This window comes from Delphinapterus leucas, chromosome 2 (assembly GCF_059928025.1).
Source record: "Delphinapterus leucas isolate spDelLeu-1000000601 "Yukka" chromosome 2, BTC_Dleu_Yukka2, whole genome shotgun sequence".
Classification (NCBI taxonomy): Eukaryota; Metazoa; Chordata; class Mammalia; order Artiodactyla; family Monodontidae; genus Delphinapterus; species Delphinapterus leucas.
The window spans coordinates 35,269,523-35,292,501 of record NC_143130.1 but is presented as its reverse complement, the minus strand read 5'-3'; the positions used below and the strand labels follow the sequence as shown (position 1 = coordinate 35,292,501).

At 51.9% G+C, this 22,979-nt stretch overlaps 1 long non-coding RNA gene across 4 annotated transcripts; it reads left to right on the top strand.

Moving 5' to 3' along the window:
* Positions 1-635: 635 nt before the first annotated feature.
* Positions 636-22,193, top strand: LOC111164728 (uncharacterized). Of its 4 annotated transcripts, none has more exons than XR_016391954.1 (5): positions 636-1,244; positions 3,875-4,039; positions 5,897-6,003; positions 8,874-18,936; positions 20,461-22,193. It is a non-coding gene; the product is annotated as an uncharacterized LOC111164728 (long non-coding RNA). The 4 variants fall into 4 exon arrangements; XR_016391955.1 differs by having other exon boundaries at positions 831-1,244; positions 8,874-9,080; positions 18,712-22,193; XR_002642156.3 differs by having other exon boundaries at positions 832-1,244; positions 8,874-9,080; positions 15,376-22,193.
* The last annotated feature ends 786 nt before the right edge of the window (positions 22,194-22,979 follow it).

Below are 22,979 nucleotides of genomic sequence, written 5' to 3'. Positions count from 1 at the left end.
AATAAATGTTCAAGTTAATAACTACAGTTTAGTTTATAAAATGCACTGTGTACAAATCATACCTCAACCTTAAAAATCTACCCACTTGAAACTGAAAATTAAAACCCTCTCCTAAATAAATGTTGGGTCACAGAAGAAATGGAAACTGCAACTAACATAGACTGGAATGATGAGAAAACTGCCCAGCCAAACTCCCAGGACATGGCCACCGCCTGCTCTCATCACCAAGTGAGAAGGAATGAATAGAAAAGAGAAATATGATGTGAGGACTGTATTTTTAAAGGCACGCACAAGGATAAAAACAAAAGTAAATGAGTTAGAAGAGAAAAAAAATTGAGTCTTGGTAAATAATATGAAGGCCTATTCTAAGAAGAGACTCATCCTGCCGACCAGGGGGTAGGGACCGGCATCCTCCTCCCAGCTGTGGGCCTCCAGCTGGGGCTCTCGAAGCCCCATCCCTTTCTGCAACTGCTCCGGGATCAGCTGGGGTCCTTTGAGGTTGAGTGTAAATCAGAACACCCTGGACTGGGCCCCGTGGGACAGAAGTCCCAGATACCAGTTTGTCCCCCTTACTAAGTCAGCCTAATTAATTAAATTCGTCCTGTCTAATTTAACTGCCTAGTAACTCTGGATAACCAGCCTGGGTCATTTGTTCTTTGCAGAGCTCACCTCCTGAACTCTGTTCCCTCCAGTGTAAGGGCACAGAATGAGGGAACAGAGTGGCCCCACAGATCCTGGCAGCCTGTGACACCCCTCCTCCATCCCCCACCCTCCCCCCTGCCCACCCCCAGTCTAGCCTAGGTGGCTCTGGCCAAAGAATGGTTTCTGTCCTTGTAGAATGCCTCCTGGGGGCAGGTGGGGGCTGGGGGGGGAGCGTCTTCCAAACACCGCCCCCTGCTGAGCCCCAGGGGAATGTGTTTCGAAGATTCAAGAGCAAAATAAATGTCCTTGTGAAGCCACTAAGTTGGGGGGATGGTTTGCTACACCACCACAGTGACTGGGAAGGTGCACTGATGTGGACATTGAAGATGAGTAAAGTCTGAATCTCCTGCTGTGCGAAGATGTAAGTGCCTTGGACTGACGCATTTATGCTTCAAAAAAAACCCGTTGCTGTTGGGATGACAGTTTATACCCCCGATACGATGTACGTACTGTGGCTGGGGAAGAGCCTGGCGCACAGCAGGTGCTGAAGCAGTAAACTGGAGCGGCCATCACCATCGTCACCTGCGCCTCTCCCAGTGCAGGCAAGTACTCAGCAAGTGCTATTATGTGGGAATGAGCTGCCCCGTCGCTGGAGCCACTGACTAGTCCCCACGCTAACGTCCCTTGCTTTTTCTTTCAGCCATGCACCTCTTTCTATTAAAGGTTGGTCTTTGCAAACTGGTCTCCAGCCAGCTTCCAGGTTTAAAAATAGGTTCTGGGTGAAGCTGAGGCTGGGTGCGCGGGCTAGTGGGGGGGAGGAGGGCGTGCTAGGGGAGGGGAGCTGCTCGGTGGGACCAGGGCTGCCAGGGGAGGGGGGGCCGCGGAGGGCCGGGTGGGGGGGTACGGGGGCGCGGGGGCGCCAGAGGGCCTGGGGGCGCGGGGGGCGCACGGGGGCGGAGGCGCGCGGGCAGGGGGCACGGGCGTCTCCCAGTCGGCCCGCAGACGCCGCCTCCCTGGCACTTAACCGCCACCTCGGCGCCGCGCTCTCTCTGACTCGCGCTTTTCGTTTGCTCCGCGGGGCGTTTCCGGGACCGGAGAGGTCGGCGAGGTCTGCGCGGGCCCCACGCTGCCTCTGCCTGAGGGCGGCCGCGTGTGCCACAGAAGGGGCGACTGAGCGAGCGGCGAGGTTCAGAGTATCCCCAGGCGTCTGCACCCCCAGCCTGCGCCCACAAAGCCGGCAGCGGGGCGGGAGGAGGTGTCTGAGTGCCCTTGACTCGCCCAGTGGCGTAAGGCATCGACAGTTCTGCTGAAGTGGGGTCGGTGCGCAGGTGAAACTCCCTGGGCGCCAGGGGCCAGGATGGACCCCGCCTGCCCTCCAGGAGCCCCAGGTCTGTCGGGAGGCAGGCGAGCACAGACGTGGTTCCCAGATGAAGCTACAAGCGCAGGCTGCCGGAGAGTCCAGGCTGGGGTCCGCACGCTGGGAAATGTCTTCCAGGAGCCGCAATCCGAAACGGTGTGAAGGGATTGGTATGACCGCACCCATCCAAGAGGGCAGCGAGGCCCCACGGCAGGAACAGGACAGAAAGGCCAGGGACAGCAAAGATCCAGGGGAGAGGATTCTGGAGGGTGCTCGGTTTGGTTAGAGTTTAAGGGCGAGGGGACGTTGGGTGGGCAAGATTAACTGGCATCGACCATTAAGACCTTAGCTCCTATCAGCACCCCATCAGCCAGCCAGGAATATTTGATAGAGAAGAAGGAAGGCAGGGGTGCAAATCCCGAGAGACTGAAAGGATGAGCAGACTGGGGCCATCTCAGAGCAAAGCAGGGGCTCATATTGGCCAAGAGACTGTTAAGGTGTATTTGTCAGGAGCCCTATGCCGCAGCAACAAACAGCCCCAGATCTCAGAGTCCGAGCACAGCAAAGGTTTATTTCTCACACACTTCAGATCTGCGCAACTCTTGGAGACACGATTAACCGAGTGGCAGGTGACCCTCCAAGCTGCACCCATGCTGTGGCTCTGTCTCCCCTCGAGACCTCCTATCTGGTCATCGTGTACAGAAGAGGGAGAGTCTTGGAGAATCATGCCTCCCCCTGGATGTCACAGACAGCATTCCACTTACTGTGCATGGCCACACCAGTCACGTGACCCCTGACTGTGAGGGACTTAATAGTGTCACCTCCCAAGGAACTGGAAGCAGAGGGAAACCAGGTGGGTTCCGCACCAGAAGTCTCCATCCAAAGGGCCTGAGAGCCCCAAGGACCAACTCTGCCTACACTCTGCTTTGGCAGGAAGCTGTCTCGCTCCCCAAGGCCTGTCTGAGTCATCTGTCAGCGGCATAAGTACACAACCTTCTGATTGGCTTGTCAGATGTCACATTAACAAAGTTTTGTGTAAAGTCCCTAGGATTAGCTGAATCCACCCTCAGACAGACCACCCCTCTCCTCTCTGGGTGAGGTCCCTGCTGGAAACACAAACGCTAGGATGGTGAGCAACGAATTTAGCAGGGGCGTATACTGCAGAGGTTCACGGCTGTCTGCCCAACTTCCTCTTCCCTCCTGCCCTCACAGGAGTGGGCACATGACCCCGGACTGGCCAAGCTCTGCCTCCCTGGCACAGGGGTACGTCTGGACTGGGAATACAAGCAAGGGGACCAATCAGAGTGGCCTCAAGGGCTTGAGTTCTTTTCTGTGAGGCTCTGGCTTGTCTGAATGGAGCTATTGATGGTCAGCTCGCCACTCTGACCATGAGGAGGAGCTGGCCCCAGGAAGAATCGAAAAGGGTGGGGGAAAAATAGAATTACAGAGAGAGAGCGAGAGAAAGAGAGGTTGACATAGTGACTATGGATGCAATGTGAGCTCCTCGATCCAGCTATGCCTGAAGCTAGTAATCCAGTTACACAGCCAATTAAATTCCTCTTTTTGTTTAAGCAAGTTTGAACTGTATCTTCAAGCAATTACAAATGAAAAAAAAAATCCTTATACAATTACTCAATGGCCTTTGGCCCCAAACCCTAACACAGAATCTTCTTAGCTGGGCTGTACTGCTAGGATCCCTCCTTCTGCTGAAGCTAGGGTTCTAGGGCCCTCCTTTTCCCTAAGGCCAAGCTGTTAGTGAACAAAGCAAGTTACGTGGCCTGGGTGTGGGAGCAGGAAAGGCCCAGGCCTTCCTACTGGGGCTGTGTTTATCCCGGGGATGTCCCTCTCATGCCCAATCTCCCTCTTTCTCTTCAGTGTCATGTCCTGTGGTTCCAGGAGTCAGGACCTGATGGAAGTGGGGTGCCCCCAGGACAGCTAGAGAGCCCCAGCTCTTCGGATATACGGGGCACAAGGGCCAGCTGAGCAAGTCGCCTCTTCTCCCCCAGGGGAAGCACCTGGGGACCAGTACCCCACAGCAAGGTCGGTGTCTGGCGAGGGACAGGGTTTGGGGAGCAGAGACCCTTTCCAGTGATTGGGTGGAGGGGTTCCCAGAAGGTCACGGGAGATCACAGCCACCCACATGCGGGCTCGTGGGCTCGGAGCTCGCACAGCTTCTGTCTCAGGCTTCGTTCCAGGCCTATGGGATCCCGCTCCTCTGACCCATTCTTTCCACATCTGCCCTTTGCACAAGGCTCTGATGTCTGGTGGCCTGTCCTGGCTGCCTCAGACCTGCAGCCTTAGCCCCCAGCCCCTGCAGGAGACCAGGTTCCAAGACCTAACCATGGAGCCCAAGGTCTAGGAGGTACAGTGGCCAGATACAGGACACTTTTGCAACACTAGGGCCATGCTGATACTAAAAATGTATTCGTTGTTTATTTGAAATTCAAGCATAACTGGACGGCCTATATTTTTATTTGCTAAGCGTGGCAACAGTCGTGGGAGGAAGCCCCGGCAGGGAGCGGGGCTGAGGTAGAAAAGGATCCCAGGCTTGCCTCCTGCCAGCTCTGTTTCCCCAGGCTGCACCCCGGCCTGCCCCCACCTCACAGATACTCGGGCTCTGAAGCAGCCCTTAGGCCAGCATCACCCTCCCTTACATGGGGAGCTGGAGATAGCTGCAGGGGCACCCAGAGCAAACCCCAGCATGAAGGAAGACAGCTGCCCCACCGACATCCCCCGCCCCGGTCACCTGCCGGGCCCCTCTGACCGGCAGATCCTCTTCCATGCAGGCGACAGCCCTGGGTCATGACCGTGTGAAACCTCACAGCAGCCCTAGGGGTATTAAACGGCTGAGTGTATCTCTAACCTGGCCCAGTGACTGTGTTTCCGTGGAGCTGGGGCTCTCTAGCAGTCCTGGGGGCACCCCACTTCCATCAGGTCCTGACTCCTGGAATCTTGCCCTTGTCCACGGTCCATGTCAGGACCCAGGGGGGAACCAGCACCTCACGGATGGCTGGGAACCGGGGCTGGTAGCCACACGTCTGGCTGAGCTGGGCAGGGCAGCCTGCACTCTGCGGCCCCCATACTGCGCCTCTTCATGGTTGCTGAACCCACCGCAGCAGGCTTGAGTCAGTGGTCCCTGCGACGGGGCCTGAGCTCTGGGAGGGTGGTGGCTGGATATCTAGCTCCATCACTACCTGCAGAGCCCTGTAGGAATGTGTCCATCAGAAAGGTCTCCGCGAGCACTCTCCCAGACGGGCATCACTGTCACCTGGTGTGGAATAAAGGGGCGTCTCAGCCACGAGGAGGGCGCAGCAACCCTGGGCCACGCTTCTCTGAACCAGCCTCTTGGGTCCCTACCCCTGCGCCCGCGCACACACGGGGCCGCACCTGGGTGAACTGACACCTCGCCCACCTTTAACTCCTCCCGCCCTCTGCGGTGGGTGGGGCCACCGGGCCTCTGGTCCTCGTGGGAATTCGTGGGAATTAGCAAGAAGCACCTCTGCCCTGAGCACCTCCTGCCCTGCGAGGTGTGATAAACGCGCTCCTCCGAGCTGTGAACGGAGCTGGCTGTGCTTCGATCATTATCACCATCACCCATATTTAGAGGAAAAGGGGGCTCGCTCGGAGGGGTGGCAAGTGCTGTATGTTGCCACGTGGACACCTGTCTTTGGGGACATGGCCTCGAGTTCCTCCTGCCTGGACGCCCCTCCTCAAACACTTGGCCCCCTAGGAAACCCCGAGTCCGGCGTAGCGCTCCCAGGCCTGCCACGTGGGCAGGGTCAAACCTTCCTGCCTTCAGGCCCAAAGCGTGTGCGCACCTGACTGTGTGGAGTGCAGGTGCCCGGGGACTGGGTGCGGGGCTCTGGGGCCCCACAAACACAACTCCTTCCTTTTCAGTGCCTGCCAAGCATCAACTGTGACCCACCGATGTGTTGGACACAGCTCGGTGCAAGGCAGCCAGCAGAAGACGGAGCAGATCGCACACTGAGTACGTCACGCTTAGGGTGAGTGGACGTTGTTTCCTAAAATGCGCGTCAGTTACAGATACACATATATGTTTGTGTACAGAAAATGCGTGTGTATCGCAGGTGGGGTGAATGTGGGGTGAGTGTTTTTTTCTGAAAATTGTCTCCATTAGAGACAAATGTTTGTATTTTGTATACACATGTACACACATTATACACCCATGCGTATATACACGTGTACCCTTGTGTGTGTATGGGGTTGCCATGTGAATTGCATCGTCTCCCGTGAGCCACAGCCAAGGAAGTTGGAGAAACTCTCTTGTATTCTGTTTACTTAAAGAGAAAGGAAAACAAGTCAAAGTTCCCTTGACTTCTCAGGAAACAGGCAGCACATACTCTTAGTGCAGGCTCTGAAGGTTAAGGGGGGAAGACTGTGTCCCCAGCCGCCACAGGCACTGGAAGGCGTGTTGGCATCGCCCGTGGACATCCAGGAAAGCACTTGGACCTAGGAGGCAGGAAACCTTGGCTCCAAGACCGCGGCCGATACTCCAGCTTCCTGGATCCTCCATGTTTCTTACCTGCCTGTGTCTTGACGCCGATTTGAGCCTAAGCATGATATCACATGTGAAGGTCCTTACCTGTGGCCCTAAGGAGACCCTCCTTCCTTCTCATTCTCACAAGCAGAGGTTTTTAACTTGTAGAGAAAACCCAAGTCATCCCCGACATGCATTACAGTGACAAAGGCCTCTTAGAACCAACCCCACCCCCCCTTGCATGCAACTCACAAAGGAACAAGACAGAAACTTAAAATAAGCAACAACAACACACAGGGAACCCGCCCAGTCCCTCAGCCAGTGTAAGATACACACAGGAAGGAAGTGGCTGGGGGATTCAAAGAGGCCGAGCTGCGATGTCTCAGGAAAGGAATATTTTCCAACCAGCCTGCCCCATCTGTGGTTGGGAACAAGGTTTCAGACGTAGCCTTGTCCAGTGCCGCCTCCTGGACCCCCCACTGGCAGTCTAGACACAACAGTGAGGCCAGATCCACACAGGAAGGCACCCAGCGGGCCCAGCAAACCTGTTCCCACTGGTCCTCGGGCAGGCAGGCGTGGGCGGCTGCGCAGTCTGAAGGGCTGAGGGAAGACCTCCAAGGAGCTGGTTTCTCTGTGTGCTCCCTGCGACTGACTCACCCACAAACCTGTTTTTGACTTCTCATCAAAACCAGCTTCAGGCCCCGACAGGTCCAGCCCCCTGGAGGGTGTCACTCCCTAGCAGAATCCCTTCGACACCCCTGCGACCCGGGAGGGCACCCCTGCAGGACCCGGCTCTGAGCCTGTCCTGCCTCTGCCACCGCCCACCCAGGTCCGGGCTCAGTGGGTGACCAGCACCCTATTTGTCTATTCTCTTTGTTCTCTGCCCTTCCTCTCTGCCTTCCATCCGAGAGCCCATTCCCATCCCCAGAGCCTAGCTCAAGGCCACTTCCTCTGTGCACCCTCCCCGACTCTCCCTTGCTTGGACCAATCTGGTGTTTTACCGTCTCGGCAGCCGTACGTCCAGCTGTGTGAGCCTGAGCAGGTTGATGAACTAACTCCCTGAGCCTCCTTCCCCGTCTGTAGGACGGGGATAATCAAGTTGCCAGCTGGGGCGAGATCATGGCAGCAAGGCACTGAGCCTGTGAGTGGTGCCCCAGGGCTCCGTCAATGTCAGTACCAGCAGTCATGAGGATAACTGGCCTTCCATCCTCCGACAGGCGTAATCTCTCTGCAGTAGGACTCATTGGCCCTCCCTCCATTTTTCCTTAGTGCCTATAGAATCGTCCCTGCATACAGCAGGTGCTCAAAAAAGAAAGGTGAGGGGCAGTGTCTCCTAGCTGTCTGGGTCCTGGAGACCCTGCAGGGCGGGAGGCAGCCAAGAGCCGGAGGGTGGCAAACAGCACCCATTGTGGGAGGGGCGGGAGCAGCTGGGGTGGCCACACCTCGGCTGCTGGGGGCCAGCGTCCACTGCCTGGCACCCGAGACATTGGTCAGCACCGGCCCTCCTCCAACCAGGCAGGGGCCACGCTGCGTCCATACCCAGGGCTCGGGAAGACCTCGCAGGTTGAGCACCCAGTGTGGGTGTGCCTCTGAGTTGACGTTCCCTGGGCCCCTTGAAGTTTCTAGAATCCAAGCCCCCAGGCTGGATGGGCATCCCCACCCCTGACCTTCAGCAGGAAGAAACCAAGCACACTCGCCCACAGAGGCCAGAGCTGACCAGGTGCCTGCAGGGTCAGAGGCTGGATTCTCCTTTTCCTCCTCCAGAGGCCAGCGAAGGAAGGAATATGAAAGGCTGGCATTCCAGGGCCCTGCAGTGGGCTCAGGCAAGGGTGATGGTGTTGAGGGCACGGTTGCTGAGGTCACTTAGATTTTCCAGGTGGAGGCTCTGTTCCTCAAGTTAAAACAAACACTTTGTTCTTGAGAATTTCAGGACAGAGAATTGTTGAGGGTTTCTGGCTTTTCCCAAATAAATGGGCTGTTCTCAGGCCTGTGAAATAGAGAGGCCCGAAGGACCAAGGCCGAGAGGGTGCCAGGACCTGAGCAGACCAGCAAGGCTGGCCTTGGACCTTTTGGCCCAGCACCAGGGCCCGAGAAGAGGGGTGCCTTTGAAAGAAGGGTTTTGGAGGGGAATCTCAGTGGGGTGGACCCAGGGGATCATGTTTCCCTGGTGATCAAAGGTGAGGACCTAGTCACCCCACTGGGCACGAGCCACAGCCCAGGGCCTGAAATCTAGAGTCGTGCTGGGGCTCGCCCGGCCCTCCCATCGAGTGGCTTCTCGGCCCCGGTTCTTCTGGACGTCACGCAGGGTCCCCTGATCCACTAGCTCTCCTCTCTCCCCTGTAATCTCCTCTCTCCTCTGGCCTCCTCCCTCCCCAGCTCCTGCCTGAGAAAAGAGGCAGCAGAGAGAAATTCTGAGACCTCTGCCTGCCTGCCCTGTGCTCAGAACCTTCTCTTCTGGCCCATCTGGGGTACAACGCACCCTCCATGGGTACACCTGGGATGGAGTCGCAGATTTACCAGGTTTACCTTCCCTCCCGAAACTACCAACACAACCAGACAAACTTGTGAACAACAGGACATCAGGTGAGGAAGGATGGCGGTCCCTGGGAGGTGGGAAACAGATGGGTGAATCCTGTGATGGCCTGCTCCCTTCCTGAGAGGTTTATGGGCTACAGAGCAGACAGGGGGGTTCCTGGACAAACAGAGAAGGCTCCCCAAGTTCAAGAGATGGAGCTGGACATCCAGGGAGATAAAGGCAATTAGGGTCTTCAGGACAGAGGACCCCTAAGGAGACTGCTGCCAGGAGAGAGCCCTGGTGATCTGCTGAGGGTTCCCTGGGGCACTCACATGCGTCTGTGAAGAGCGCCGTAAGTGGGGAGAGACTAGTGCCCGGTGCCCACATGGGGCTCCACCAGCCAGACCGAAACCTCAGATTCACTGAGTATCGGGAGAGGGCTCAGGGGTTAACCCAGACTCTTCAGTCTGGACTGAGCATAGCTCCAAACTCACCCAACAAATCACAAAAGCAAGACCAGAAACAATCAAACAATTTCTAAGTAACTTACTTGTATCTCAGAAAAAAACTCAAGAATATTTCTCAGAATACAAAAATATCAAGCCTCCAACCTGGTAAAATCCACAACACCTGGCATCCAATTAAAATGGACTTGCCAGGGACTTCCCTGGTGGCGCAGTGGTTAAGAAACTGCCTGCCAATGCAGGGGACACGGGTTTGATCCCTAGTCCAGGAAGATCCCACATGCCACAGAGCAACTAAGCCCGTGCACCACAACTACTGAGCCCGCGTGCCTAGAGCCCGTGCTCTGCAACAAGAGAAGCCCCTGCTTGCCACAACTAGAGAAAGTGCAGCAATGAAGACTCAACACAGCCAAAAAATAAATAAAATTTTTTAAAAAATGGACTTGCCAAAAAACAATTAAAAATTAAAAAAATAAATAGATAAACCAAGGGAAAAAATGTAAAAACAAACAAACAAAAAAATAGAATGACCTTGCTTACAAAGAAGCAGGAAAACACGTTCCTAAGGAGGAGAGCTGGGCCTGATCGGCTGGCCAGAGCGGCTTGTGTGGGTCAGAGTCCACGTCTGCCTGGGCGGCAGCAGTGAGGGGGCAGCGATCAGGCAGGTACCCTCTCCTAGCACAGGAGCTCCTCTAAATGCTGGAGGATGATGAGGGGGCGGCGTGGGGAAGAGGTCATCAAATACACAAAAGAACCTGGAATAAGTCTCAACTCCACATCCCCCTCCAGTAATACTACGTGAAAGGATTTTCATACTTGCTCTATTTCTCTCCTCCTTTCTCTCTGTTTTTCCTCTTTGTTGTGAATACAATATACATCCAGAAAAAAATTTTAAATATAAGTGTTCAACTTAGCAAATTTTTTTTTTTTTTGTCCACACCTCACGGCATGTGGGATCTTAGTTCCCCGACCAGGGATCGAACCCACGCCCCCTGAAATGGAAGCACGGAGTCTTAACCACTGGACCGCCAGGAATGTCCCTTAACTTAGCAAATTATGGTCAAGAAAACCCCAGTGTCGCCACCAGTCAGATGCATCCCAGTGGTACCTCCTCCCTCCCTGGCCCCTGCCTGGATTTATGCCCCCTGGCATACCCAAGAAGCTCTTCCTGAAATGGTTTTATAGTTGACCAGGCGTCCTTGCGTCCAAGGATGATGGTGAGAGCTGCATGTCTGTGTAATGTCTATCAGTGGAATCAAACAGTGTATGCACAGCTTATATCTACCTTCTTTCTCTCAATATCATTTTAAGATTTAACCCTTTTACTGGATCTGTAGTTCATTCTATTCCTGCTGTATAGAATTCACTATATGAATATGCTTTTTTTTTAGTCCATTACACTATGGATGGGTATTTCCATTGTTTCCATTTGGGGGCTATCTCAGTTCAGGCTGCTGTAACAAAAATACCATAGACTGGGTGGCTAAAACAAGTAACATTTATTTCGCACAGTTCTGAAGGTGGGAAGTCCAAGATGAGTGTGACCGCATGGTCAGGGGTCAGGTTCTGGTGAAGGCCATCTGGAAATCTTCCTGATTTATAGATGGCTGTCTTCCCCTGTGTCCTCACATGGCAGAGAAAGAGACAGAGAGAGAAACTCTGTCTTGTCTCTTGTATAAGGTCACTAATCCCACATGAGGGCCCCACCCTCATGACCTAATGACCTCCCAAAGGCCCCACTTCCAAATACCGTCACATTGGGGATTAAGTTTCAACGAATGGATTTGGGGGACACAAGCATTCAGTCCAGAGCAGAGGCTATGATCAAGATATTGCTAAGAACATACTTGCATATGTATTTGGCTGCAACACACACACACATGCTAGTAGGTAAGTAGCTTCTAGAGGGATTGCAGGCTCATGGGTGTTCAAATCTTCAGCTTTAGAAGACACTGCCACACCATTCTCCAAAGTGATTACAGCACCGGCAGTGTTAAGATTTCCTGGTAAGTTCACACACTTACCAACCCCTTGTTGTGGAGAGCTAGTTCACTGTGATTTTAATTTGCATGGTTAAAACACATGTATATGTTTATTGTCCATTTGAATATCCTCTCTTTGGAAATGTCTGTTCAAACATTTTGCCCATTTTTCCATTTTACTCCCCATTCTGTATTTTTCTTATTGATTTTTAGATGTACTTTATATATTCTGGATATAAGCCCCTTGACAGTTACATGTATTGCAAATATCTTCTTCCACTCTGTGACTTAATGTTTCTTTTAATAGTATCATTGATAAAGAAAAGTTTCTTAATTCAAATGAATCAAAGTGATCAGACATTTTTTTTTATCATTAGGGCTTTTTCAATCTTGCTTAAGAGACCTTTCTCTAGGCCAAGATCATGAAGTTATTCTTCTATATATTCTTCTACGGCTATGTTGTTTGCCTTTCCTCTTTCTTTTTCACTGTTAAAATATAGATAACATAGTATTTACCATATTCATCATTTTAAGCATGCAGCTCAGTGGCATTAAGTTCATCCACATTATTCTGCAACCATCAGCACCCTTCATTTCCAGAATTTTTCATATTCCCACACTGAAACTTTGTACCCATAACATAATAATACCCCACCCCACCCCCCCTTCTCCCAGCCCCTGGTAGAAGCCATTCTCCTTCCTGTCTCTATGCATCTGACTCCTCTAAGTACCTCATGTAAGTGCAATCATACTGTATTTGTCCTTTTGTGTCTGACTTATTTCATGTAGCATCATGGCCTCAAGGTTCATCCAGGTTATAGCACGTGTTGGAATTTCCTTCCTTTTTTAAGGACTTTTTCATCTTTTCAAGTCTATACTTTTTTTTTTTCAAGTCTATACTTTTTTTGCACTTGGATTTTTCTCCCCTTAGCATGTACTGAAAAGGCTGTCCTTTCCCCACTGTTCCTGCAGGGCTACCTTTGTCATAAATCAAATGAGCTTATGTGCCTGTGCCTGCTTCTGGGCTCTCTATTTTGAGCCATTGGTTTATTTTATATTTTGGAGCCAATAATCAGGCCGAATTCATGGGCTTGCCACCATTGCAGCTGCTCAGGGCCCCATGCTCAGAAGAGCCCTACACATGATTTAACATTCTCCTTCTGCTGTCTTGGAATTCTTTTTTTTTTTTTAATTAAAAAAAATATTTATTTATTTAGGCTGCGTTGGGTCTTTGTTGCTGCATGCGGGCTTTCTCTAGTTGCGGCGGGCGGGGGCTACTCTTTGTTGCGGTGCTCGGGATTCAGTAGTTGAGGCTTGTGGGCTCTAGAGCGCAGGCTCAGTAGTTGTGGTGCACGGGCTTAGTTGCTCTGTGGCATGTGGGATCCTCCCGGACCGGGGCACGAACCCGTGTCCCCTGCATCGGCAGGCGGACTCTCCAACCACTGCGCCACCGGGGAAGCCCCCTATAATATGTTTTGAAACCAGGAAGCGTGAGGTCTCCAACTTTGTTTTTCTTTCTCAATAGTGTTTTGGCTATTCAGGGCCCTTAGAGATTCCAAAGGAATCTTAGTATGTTTTTGTTTCTATTTCTGAAAAAAATGCCATTAACATTTTGATAGTGAACGCGTTGATCTGTAGATTGCTTTGAGTAATATGGACATATTAGCAATATTAAGTCCTCTAATTCGTGAACACAGGATGTCTTTCCATTTATTTATGCCTTTAATTTCTTTCAGCAGTGTTTTGTAGTTTTCAGTGTAGTCTTTCATCTTCTTGGTTAGGTTTATTCCTAAGTATTTTATTCTTTTTGATGCATTGTAAATAGCATTGTTTTCTTAATTTCCTTTCAAGGTTGCTCACTGTTAGTGTATAGAAATGCAACTGATCTGTGTGTGTTGGTTTTGTATCCTGCCACTTTGCTGTATTCATTTATTTTATTAGGTCTAACAGGGTTGGGGGTGTGTGTGTGTGTGTGTGTGTGTAGTATCTTTAGCGTTTTCTACATATAAGATCATGTCATCTGCAAATAAAGATAATTTTACTTCTTCCTTTCCAACTTGGATGCCTTTTATTTCTTTTTCTTGCCCAGTTTCCCTAGCTAGAACCTCCAGTACAAGGTTGAATAAATGTGACAGAAGTAGTCTTGTTCCTCATCTGAGGGGGAAGCATCCAGTCTTTCACTAAGTATGATGCTAGCTGTGGCAGTTTCATATATGCCTTTATTGGGTGGAGGAAGTTCCCTTCTGCTCTTAGTTTATGAGTATTTTTATCATGAAGGGGTGTTGGATTTTGGCAAATGATTTTTGAGATGTTCATGTGATTTTTGTTTTTTATTCAACTGACCTATTGTATTATATAAATTTTCAGATGTTAAATCAGCCTTGCATCTCTGGATAGTTTCTTGGTCATGATATGTAGTTCTTTTTATTTGTGGCTGGATTTGGTTTGCTCTTATTTTCTGGAGGATTTTTGCATCCATATTCATAAAAGATATTAGTCTATCAGTTTCTTTTCTTGTGATGTCCTTTCTGATTTTGGTACAAGGATAATACTGAACTCATAATAAATTGGAAAGTGTTCCCTCCTCTTCTATTTTTTAAAGTGTGTGAAGAATTGGTATTAATTCTCCTTTAAATGTTTGGAAGGTGCTAGGGTCTGAATGTTTGTGTGCCCCCCCCCCCGCCGTTCACATGTTGGAATCCTTACTCCCCATGTAATGATGTTAGAAGGTGGGGACTTTGAGGGGTGCGTAGGTCATGAGGGTGGGGCCCGCATCAGTGGGAAAGCTTATACAAGAGGACCCACAAAGAATCCTCGCCCCTTCCACCATGTGAAGATACAATGAGAAGTCTGCAACCTGGAAGAGGGCCCTCACCCAACCATGCTGGCACCTCAGTCTCAGACTTCCAGCCTTCAACTATGATAAATAAATTCCTGTTGTTTATAAACCACCCAGTCTGTGGTATTTTGCTATGGTAGCCTGAACAGTCTAGGACTGTAGAATTCAGCACTGAAGCAATCTGGGCGTGGGATTTTCTTCATGGGTAGTTTATAGTATTATTATCGTTATTATTAATTTAATCTCTTTCTTATAGTTATATTCAGATGATCTATTTCTTCTTGAGTCAGTTTTGGTAATTGGTGTCTTTCTAGGAATTTGTCGATTTCATCTGATTTACCTAATTTGTTGACATACAGGTGTTCATAGTATTCCTTTATAATCCTTTTTATTTCCATAAAGTTGGTAGTACTGTCCCCTCTTTCATTTCTGATTGTAGTAATTTGAATCTTCTCTCCTTTTTGTTCTTAGTCAATCTAGCTAAAGGTTTGTCAATTTTGTTGATCTTTTCAAAGAACCAGCCTTTGGTTTCACTGAATTTGTCTATTGTTTTTATATTCTCTGTTTCATTAATTTCTGTTCTGGTCTTTATTTATTTTCTTCCTTCTGCCCACTCTAGGTTTATTTCGCTCTTCTTTTTTCAGTGTTTTTAGAAGGAAGGTTAGATTACTGATTTGGAGGTCTTTCTTCTTAATATAGGCATTTAAAGCTATCAATTTTCCTCTAAGCACTGCTTAAGCTGAATCCTCATAGTTTCTCAACTCCTCTTAGACACATTTTGGACATCCTGGATGATGCCACACAACTCTTAACTTTCTCTCATGTTTTTCATCTTTTTGTCTTTTTGCCCTAGTCTGGGAAGTTCCTTTGACTCTATTTTCCAGCCCTTTTGCTGATATTTGTTTTGTTTTGACAATCATATTTTTAATCTCTCTGAACTTTCTCTTGTTCCCTGATTTTTCCTTTCTCTAGCTTCCTGTTCTTGTTTTGTGAATGCAATACCTCCTCAAATATCTCTGAGATGTTAATTATGATTTTTAAGTTCTGCTCATTGCCTTTATTATCTCTATCTTCCCAGGACAGCTGTTACTTGGTTCATCCAGGTCCTTCTCTCGCGGCGACTGTTTTCCTTGGTTGCCGGTTTGCATGTACAGAGGAAAGACAGACTGAGGCGTGCGGACAGCGGGCAAAGCTCTCCTCTGCTGTCTGGGTCTGTTTCCTCAGCCGGCCTCGCCCCTTCCTGAGAAGGCTGGCTCCAGTTCTGTCCACAGAGTGACTCATAGCCGGCAGCCTTCAGTGGAGGGTGCTGGACCTCCTCACCCCACAGAGACCTGGTGAATAAGGGTGGTACTAAGCCTGCTTCCAAGGTCACTTCCAAAGGCAAACCCAGCACTGCTAGCCACGTGGTGGAGCCTGGGTTCAAGGCAAGCAGAGTGCTCACCCCACTGTTCTGTGGACAATTCCCTCCACCAACGCTCCCCGCCCCCACCCCCACCCCAGCAAAGCCCCTGGCCCATCCTGTTCACAAACTGCAGACTCTGAGCTCACAGCCTCTCCAGGTGCTGGGGAGGGTAGCACCTCTACCCAAACTGCCTCTTGCCCATGTACTGAGCTGCAGTCTCCTCCTCCTTGGTTTATACATCAATATAATCATGCCTGTTTTTTATTTTCTGGAAGTATATCTGTCAGGAGTCCTCCCACCCTCTTCTCGTGTCTGCTTGGCATTGTGCTAAGTTGCCATTTCCAGGGGGGGTTGGAGAGGGGAGGGAAGTAAAAGGGTGCTCAGTCTGCCCCTGGACACCTGAGCTGGCTCAATTCTCTCATGTGTCTGCAAGTCCCAGACACATGCCATTGTCACCATAGTCATGATAACAGGGCTGTGTGTAGGAGGCCTCATCCCTGACAAGACCAGAGTCATCCCACAATAAACAGCCTGAGCTTAGCTACGGTGCTCCAGTGCAGTGAGATCACGTATAACCATTGGCTGACGTGTTGTGCGAGAACTGCAATTGACTCCAAATGCCCTGAGAGGGGTGTAGCGGTTAGGACTGTCTTTAGCTGTGGGTGAAAGATACCCTAAAACAACAGTGACTTAAACAAGACAGAAGTTACTCCACGTGGGAGGAGGAAGGTCTGCTAGGGAGGGTGCAGCGTGTTGAGGCTCAGGCTCCACCACTCCCAGGCTCGGCTGTGTGCGGCTTCCATTCCCAAGATTACCTCATGGTCCATGGTGACTGCTCCAGCTCCAGCCATCATGTGTACATTCCTGCCAGCAGAAGGAGAAAGAGGGATGAAGGGCTTGCCCACTCTTATTTAAAAACTACTTCCTGGAATAGAAGTTCCTCATGGTGCTGCCACTTACACTCCATTGGCCAGAACTGGTCCAGCCAGCAGTGTGCCACGCTCAAAACCAAGGGCACCACTATTAAGGGAGGAGAAGATATGGTGGGGCCCACTGAGGGAGCCCAGGCAGGCACCACGCACCTCCCCAGGGGTCTGCGTGTCCTGGGTACTCGGGAATAGCCACTGTCCATGGCTCAGATGGTCTGATCACTCCTCGCCTCCTTTGCTATGGTCTGAGCATTGTGTCCCCCCAGGGTTGGGATCTGTACACCCAGTGCAATGGTGTGTTGGTGGGTGCTTAGGTCATGAAGGTGGAGCCTTCCTTAGAGATTATTCATTCGAGATTATAAGAGACCCAGAGCTCCTTAGCCTCTCCATTCCGCCTCGTGAGGACACAGTGAGAAGTCTGCCACCCAGAAGAGGGCCCTCACCCAAACCTACAGATACCCTGATCTGAGACTTCCAGCTATCAGACAGTGAGAAATACATTTCTTTCTTTTTTTTTTTTTTTTTTAACATCTTTATTGGGGTATAATTGCTTTACAATGTTAGTTTCTGCTTTATAACAAAGTGAATCAGCTATACATATGAGAAATACATTTCTGTTGTTCATAAACCACCCAGTCTGTGGTACTTTGTTACAGCAGCCAGAATGCATGATGACACCCTTTTTTGGGCCTCCCATTCTCTGTCTAGAGACAAGAATTCTGGGCCCAGAGTTTTCATTCCATTACTTGCCGGGCACCCAGTTTCATTGTAGCCTTGGCTTTGAATTCGTCACCCAGCCTTACCAAGTCCGGAGTGAAGGATCTTCCCCAGGGTGGTTACTGGCAGAAGAAGCACTGAAAGAAGCAGGGACTTCTGTGTCCCCAGACGTCATGGGGGACATGACTGTTGGAGTTGGCAACAGCGCTGTGTAGAGAAAGCAAACGGAAAACAGCCTGCAGCCGCCCTTCCTCCCGTCCTTGGGTCCTTTGCGCTGCGCCTCGGTTCTGCTGGAAGCAGCTGGGCTTCCAGGGCCCTGAGAAAGAAGGGACAGTTCACGGGGATCCTGGCCCAACCCCCCGGCCCGAACCCCCAGTGCAAACTTTTCCCAAAGTAGCTTCCCCACATTTCGTGTCCCATGTTTGGATGAGGCCTCAGACACCGGCGTGGGCTGGGCCAGAGCAGCTTCCTCCTCCCGGGAAGACCTGCCCCATAGAGAATTCCAGACAACAAGCTGTCTGGTGCCTGACTCCCCAGCTCTACCCTGAGCTTCCTGCCGTCGGGGAACAGCTCCCCATCCACGGTGGCAGTCGGGAACTTGTGCTCGCTGGTGGGAGGAGGGGAGCGCTGGGTCCTGCCTGGTCGGGGGGTGGGGGCTGGATTCAGCCCCCTCTCCTCCTGCATTGAGCCTTCACACCTCCCCTGACTGGTGCTGCCTTTCCAGGGCCTTTGTCCTCTGGGGCCACCTGGGGGACCTGGGCCCAAAGTCTCGGCCCAGCATCACCTCCATGGCCAGTGATCCCCGCCCCCTGCACACCTTTAAGCAGCACCTCTGTGGGGCAGGTCCTGGCCTGGCTTCCTGTCTCACCTCAACCTCTTCCTCTCAGAGGATGGCAGAGGCCCGCCTCCCTGCTCTGGGGTCTCTTCCGTGGAGAGGCCAAGGGCCTGCCCAGGGTCCAGAGTTTGGGGACAGGCAGAGCCAGGAGGGGAACCCGCATCTTGGTCCTTCTCTGCCCTGCCTGCCGGCTTCAAGCAAGACGGTCCTGAGGGTGCCTCCAGGAAACTGCCCACGTAGAGAGCTCCAGGTTGCATCCTGGATGTACGGCATCCTCCCCGCTATAGCGGACACCAGTGCCGCTCTCCCGTCTCCCACCCCTCCTCTGGGGCAAATTGCATTTTCCAATCAGCAGACCTCCTACAGAGCAGGCTCTTCTTGCGCCCAGGCTTGGCCCTCCTCCTGCACAGAGGTGGGGCTGTGTTCCCTGCTCCTGATCCGGGCAGGGTGCCACCCCGGGGTAAGTGAGGCCAGGTCACAAAGGATGAGATGGTCTCTACCTGTCTCTCTTGGGACCGTCCCCTTTGAAAGGCAGCCTCCCTGCTGTGAGGAAACCAAAGCTGCACCGAGGCCATCTGGAGCCTCCTCGTGACCGTCCCAGAGGCACGTGAGGTGGTGACTCTTCAGATGACTCCAGCCCCGAGCCTGGTGTCCCCTCCCACCGCGGCCGCTGACGTCACCCTCCTTGCTGGGTTTGATGTGGAAACTCGGCTTCTACGCGCCAGTGCCAAGTCAAATCTCGGAGACAGAGTTCAGGTGAAGTAGAAAAGAATAGCTTTACTGCTTTGCCAGGCAAAGGGGGACACGGCGGGCTCATGCCTTCAAAACTGTGTGTCCCAAGCCCAGGGGATTTGATGAGTTTTATAGCAATGGTTCAAGGGAGGGCTTGCTGGTAAGGAACAGGGTGTGTGCAGGGCCTGCACCCCTTTAACCTGGCCTCAGGTGGTCTCCCGATGTGTTTCTGTGGTTCTCGAGTTTATCAAACTGTGACCTTCTCTCTGGAATGAAGAATGCTTTATCAGGTAGTTGACATCTTCCCTTTGTTGGGGTTTAAGTCTGCAGAAGAGCTCAAAGATATTGTTATGTGTATCCCTTGAGGGGGAACCAGGACCCTTTCCCAAGGCTACGCTATTGTTTCTTGGCTATTCCTCTCTTGTCTCTTCATCTCCTCCCTTCCCTGATTAGCAACTGTTTGAGTCTGCCCTTTGGAACTCAGGGAAGGTCATGGAGGCTGGAGCCTATTCCCTACAAACAAGAAACAGGGGACACAGAAAGGCTTCCATGCCCAGGAACCCCACAGGGTCCTGCTATGTTAAATGTTCTTTTCCAAATCCTGACCTTCAACATCCAGGAGCACAATAAAATGATCTAAGCTGCTGTGTTTGGGGGTAACTCGTCATCACCAGCAGCAGTAACAGAAATGGCATCTTTCTCTTACAGAAACGTAATGTCTCTTGCTCTCTGGTTACATCTTCCTGCCCACCCACCATGCCCCCCACCCCAGAATCACATGTGGCCATGTGACTAGCTTTGGACAATCAGCCTGAGTGGAAATAATGTGTGACCACATTTAACTGCTGGCCTTGACTCTGTCCCTCTTCTGAAGGCACGAGTGACAGTGCCATCTCTGTGGGTCACATTGAACATACAACAGGAACAAAACCCAAGCCTTTTATTTTCAACTGCTGAGATTTGGGGGTCATTTGTTACTATGCCATATCATGTCCTGACTGATACACACTGTGTTCTGAACACTGTGCCTGGCTCAGAGGAGCTCGTTGCTTACGGAACTGAACACCTGCATGAGGACAGCAGTGTCCAGTGTCCTGTCCCCTACCTGTCCCATCTCACAGCTCTCACATCAGACTCAGGGAAGCCACTCTCAACTCGGAGCTCGCCTATTTCCACTCTTCCACCGCCAGCAGAACATGCTGCTGGCCAGACCCCAGGGAAAGCTGGGCTCACCCCAGCTCCAGTCCGGCCCCCAGAGGCAGCGGCCTGAGGCACAGGGCCCTCTGGATTCAGGGAGCAGAGTGGCCTAAGAAACCAGAGGAAGGATGGGGACCTGGGAGCCTGACAACTGAGGTCAGGTTCCTGCAGTGCCCTCCAGCGGTGTGGCCAAGGGCAAGTCCTCCACCTCCAAGCCTCAGTTTTCTCATTTGTAAAATGGGCACGATAATGTCAGTGTGTCAGTCTATAACAGAACACCCCAGTGTACACAGGGTGTTATACGATACCATGTTATGCATAGAGTGACTTATAAACATTTATTTCTCACAGCTCTGGAGACTGAAAGTCTAAGATCGAGATCCTGGCAGATTCAGTGTGTGATGAAAGCCCCCTTTTTGGTTCACAGACGGGTGTCTTCACTGGTGAAAGGGGCGAGGGCTCCACCTTCATGACCTTATCACCTCCCAGGGGCCCCACCTCCTCATACCTTCATATTGAGGGTTAGAATTTCAACATATGAATTTAGAGAGGACACAAACACTCAGTCCAGAGTACATAGCCTTTCCCTCCCAGGGTATTAGGAGGATTAAATTCCCCTGGGAAGGCCTCGCCCAGGCCGGCTGCACTGGGCGGCACCCAGCCAGTCCTGGTCCCCGCTCCCGAGGGAGAGGTGTGGGCCCCAGCCAGCTGCCCTCAGAGCAGGCGGCCCATCAGTCCTTACCTCCTGGAACCCATGCCCTGCTTCACTCAGGCAGCCTGGATGGGCCACCTGGTGCGGGTGAGCAGAGCTCTCAAATAGCTCTTCTTCCCTGCAGTGACGGGGAGGTCAGTAAGATGATGGCAGCTGCACGCTGTCAGGTGCTCAGGCCCAAATCTCATCTTCCCTCTTTCTCTCACAGGCCACGTCCACCAAACCCAGCCATTGGTCCCTCCACAGTGTGGCCGGCATCCAACCACTGTCAGTCACACACACACACACACACACACACACACACACACACCCCACTTACCCTGCTCCAGGACCCGCCTCCTGCCTGGTCTTCCTGACTAACCCCACCCCCCTTCACCCTGCACACAGCAGAGTGAGCCAGTTTAAACCCACATTGGGGCTCCTGGCATGTTTCCCAACATCAAGCCGTTCTTCAGTTCTCAGCGGATGACTGACTGTCCTGCAAATTTGTTAGGGAACTGTTGACGGAAACCACCCGCCATGGCCAGGCCCGCTTGCCTGACTTGTCTCACAACAGGTCATGAGCATGGTGCTGCCACCGGGAGGAATTTGGGAGGGGCCAAAAGAGGGAGGAGACAACCAACCTCCCAGAGTCCTTTGTGCTGGAATCCATCTTGGCTGAGAGATGCGCGCACCACCAGGAAGGACCCTGAATCACCAAATATGGGCCAAGCAAGATTATTGGCCAGAGACAACCCGGAAACTAACCCTATCACCATGAAACCCGAGACTGCGAGCCACGTGGAGAGCAGTCCTCCTGGGTTCCCTTACCCTCTGCTCTCCGCCCGGGCGCCCCTTCCCAATAAAGTCTCCTGCTTTGTCAGCACGTGTGTCTCCTCGGACAATTCATTTCCGAGTGTTCGACAAGAGTCCACTCTCAGGCCCTGGAAGGGGTCTTCCTGCAACAAATTTACTTCCATTCTGACGTCATCTACCAGGAGAAGCACAAGATCCCACAGGTTAGGGGCTCACTCCCACAGGAGAGCCCCCACTGCAGACTCCAGTCCCAAGCCCAGGCTGTCATCTGTGCTTCTGACCACCTAGCTATAAATTGGAGGTTCCCAAGACCCACTCTTCAGGTTCAATTAATGTGCTAGAGCAGCTCATGGAACTCAGAGGAACATTCACCTACAAGCACCAGTTTAATATAACTGGTGTATAAAGGATACAGATGAAGAGGTACATCGGGCAAGGGTCTGAGTGCAGAAGCTTCTGTCCCCATGGAACTGGGGTGCATCACAACCTGGTCTGTGGACATGCTCACCAACCCCTGAGCTCATCCCATCTGCTCGTTCAGGAGTTTTTATGGAACTTATTCTGCAGCCCCAACTCCCTTGGCGGGGGGGGGGGGGGGGGGGGGGGTGGCGGGGGAGGGTGTCAGCGGATGGGGCTGAAACTTCCAACCTTCTAATCCTTTGGTCTGCTGGTGACCGGCCCCACCCTGAGGGGATCTAGGGCCCCACCCTAAGTTACCTCATTAGCATAAACTCCTGCTCAGGAGGGATCCTTAGAAAGAACAGAAGACGCTCTTATCACTTGGGAAATTCCAAGGGTTTAGGAGCTCTGCTCTAGGAATCAGGGACAGGACCAGATACATTACTTCTTATCCCACAGGGCCCCTCCCCCTCTGCCCTCCTCCCACCCACACGCCAGGGTCCTCCACCTCCTGAGCTTGCCTTTGCCCTTCTCTGCCTGGAACCTCTGCCCGGGTATCTGCCAGGCTCCCTAGCTCACCTTGTTCAGGTCCTTGTTTAAAGGTCACCTGTTGAAGGAGGGCTTCCTGATCAGCCCCTTGACAGCTGCAGAGCCCCTCCACTCGGGGACCCCTTCCCTCCATCATTGTTTTCTATTCATCCAGGTCACCACCTGACACGTGTGCTTAGGTGTTTACTGCCCCTCCCCCAATTAAAATACCAGCATGAAAGTGAAGGAGGCCCTTACGCCAGCGATGCCTGGGAGAAAATGTATGTGAGGACGCCCCTTTCCCATGCAGGAGCGCCAGGCAGAGGGAGGGGAGGGTGAGGACGGCCTGCGAGAGTAGGACCAGCCCTGGCAGCTTACTGCGAACCGCTCACTGCGGCCTCTGTGGGTCCAGGCCACACTGATGCAAGCCTGGGGG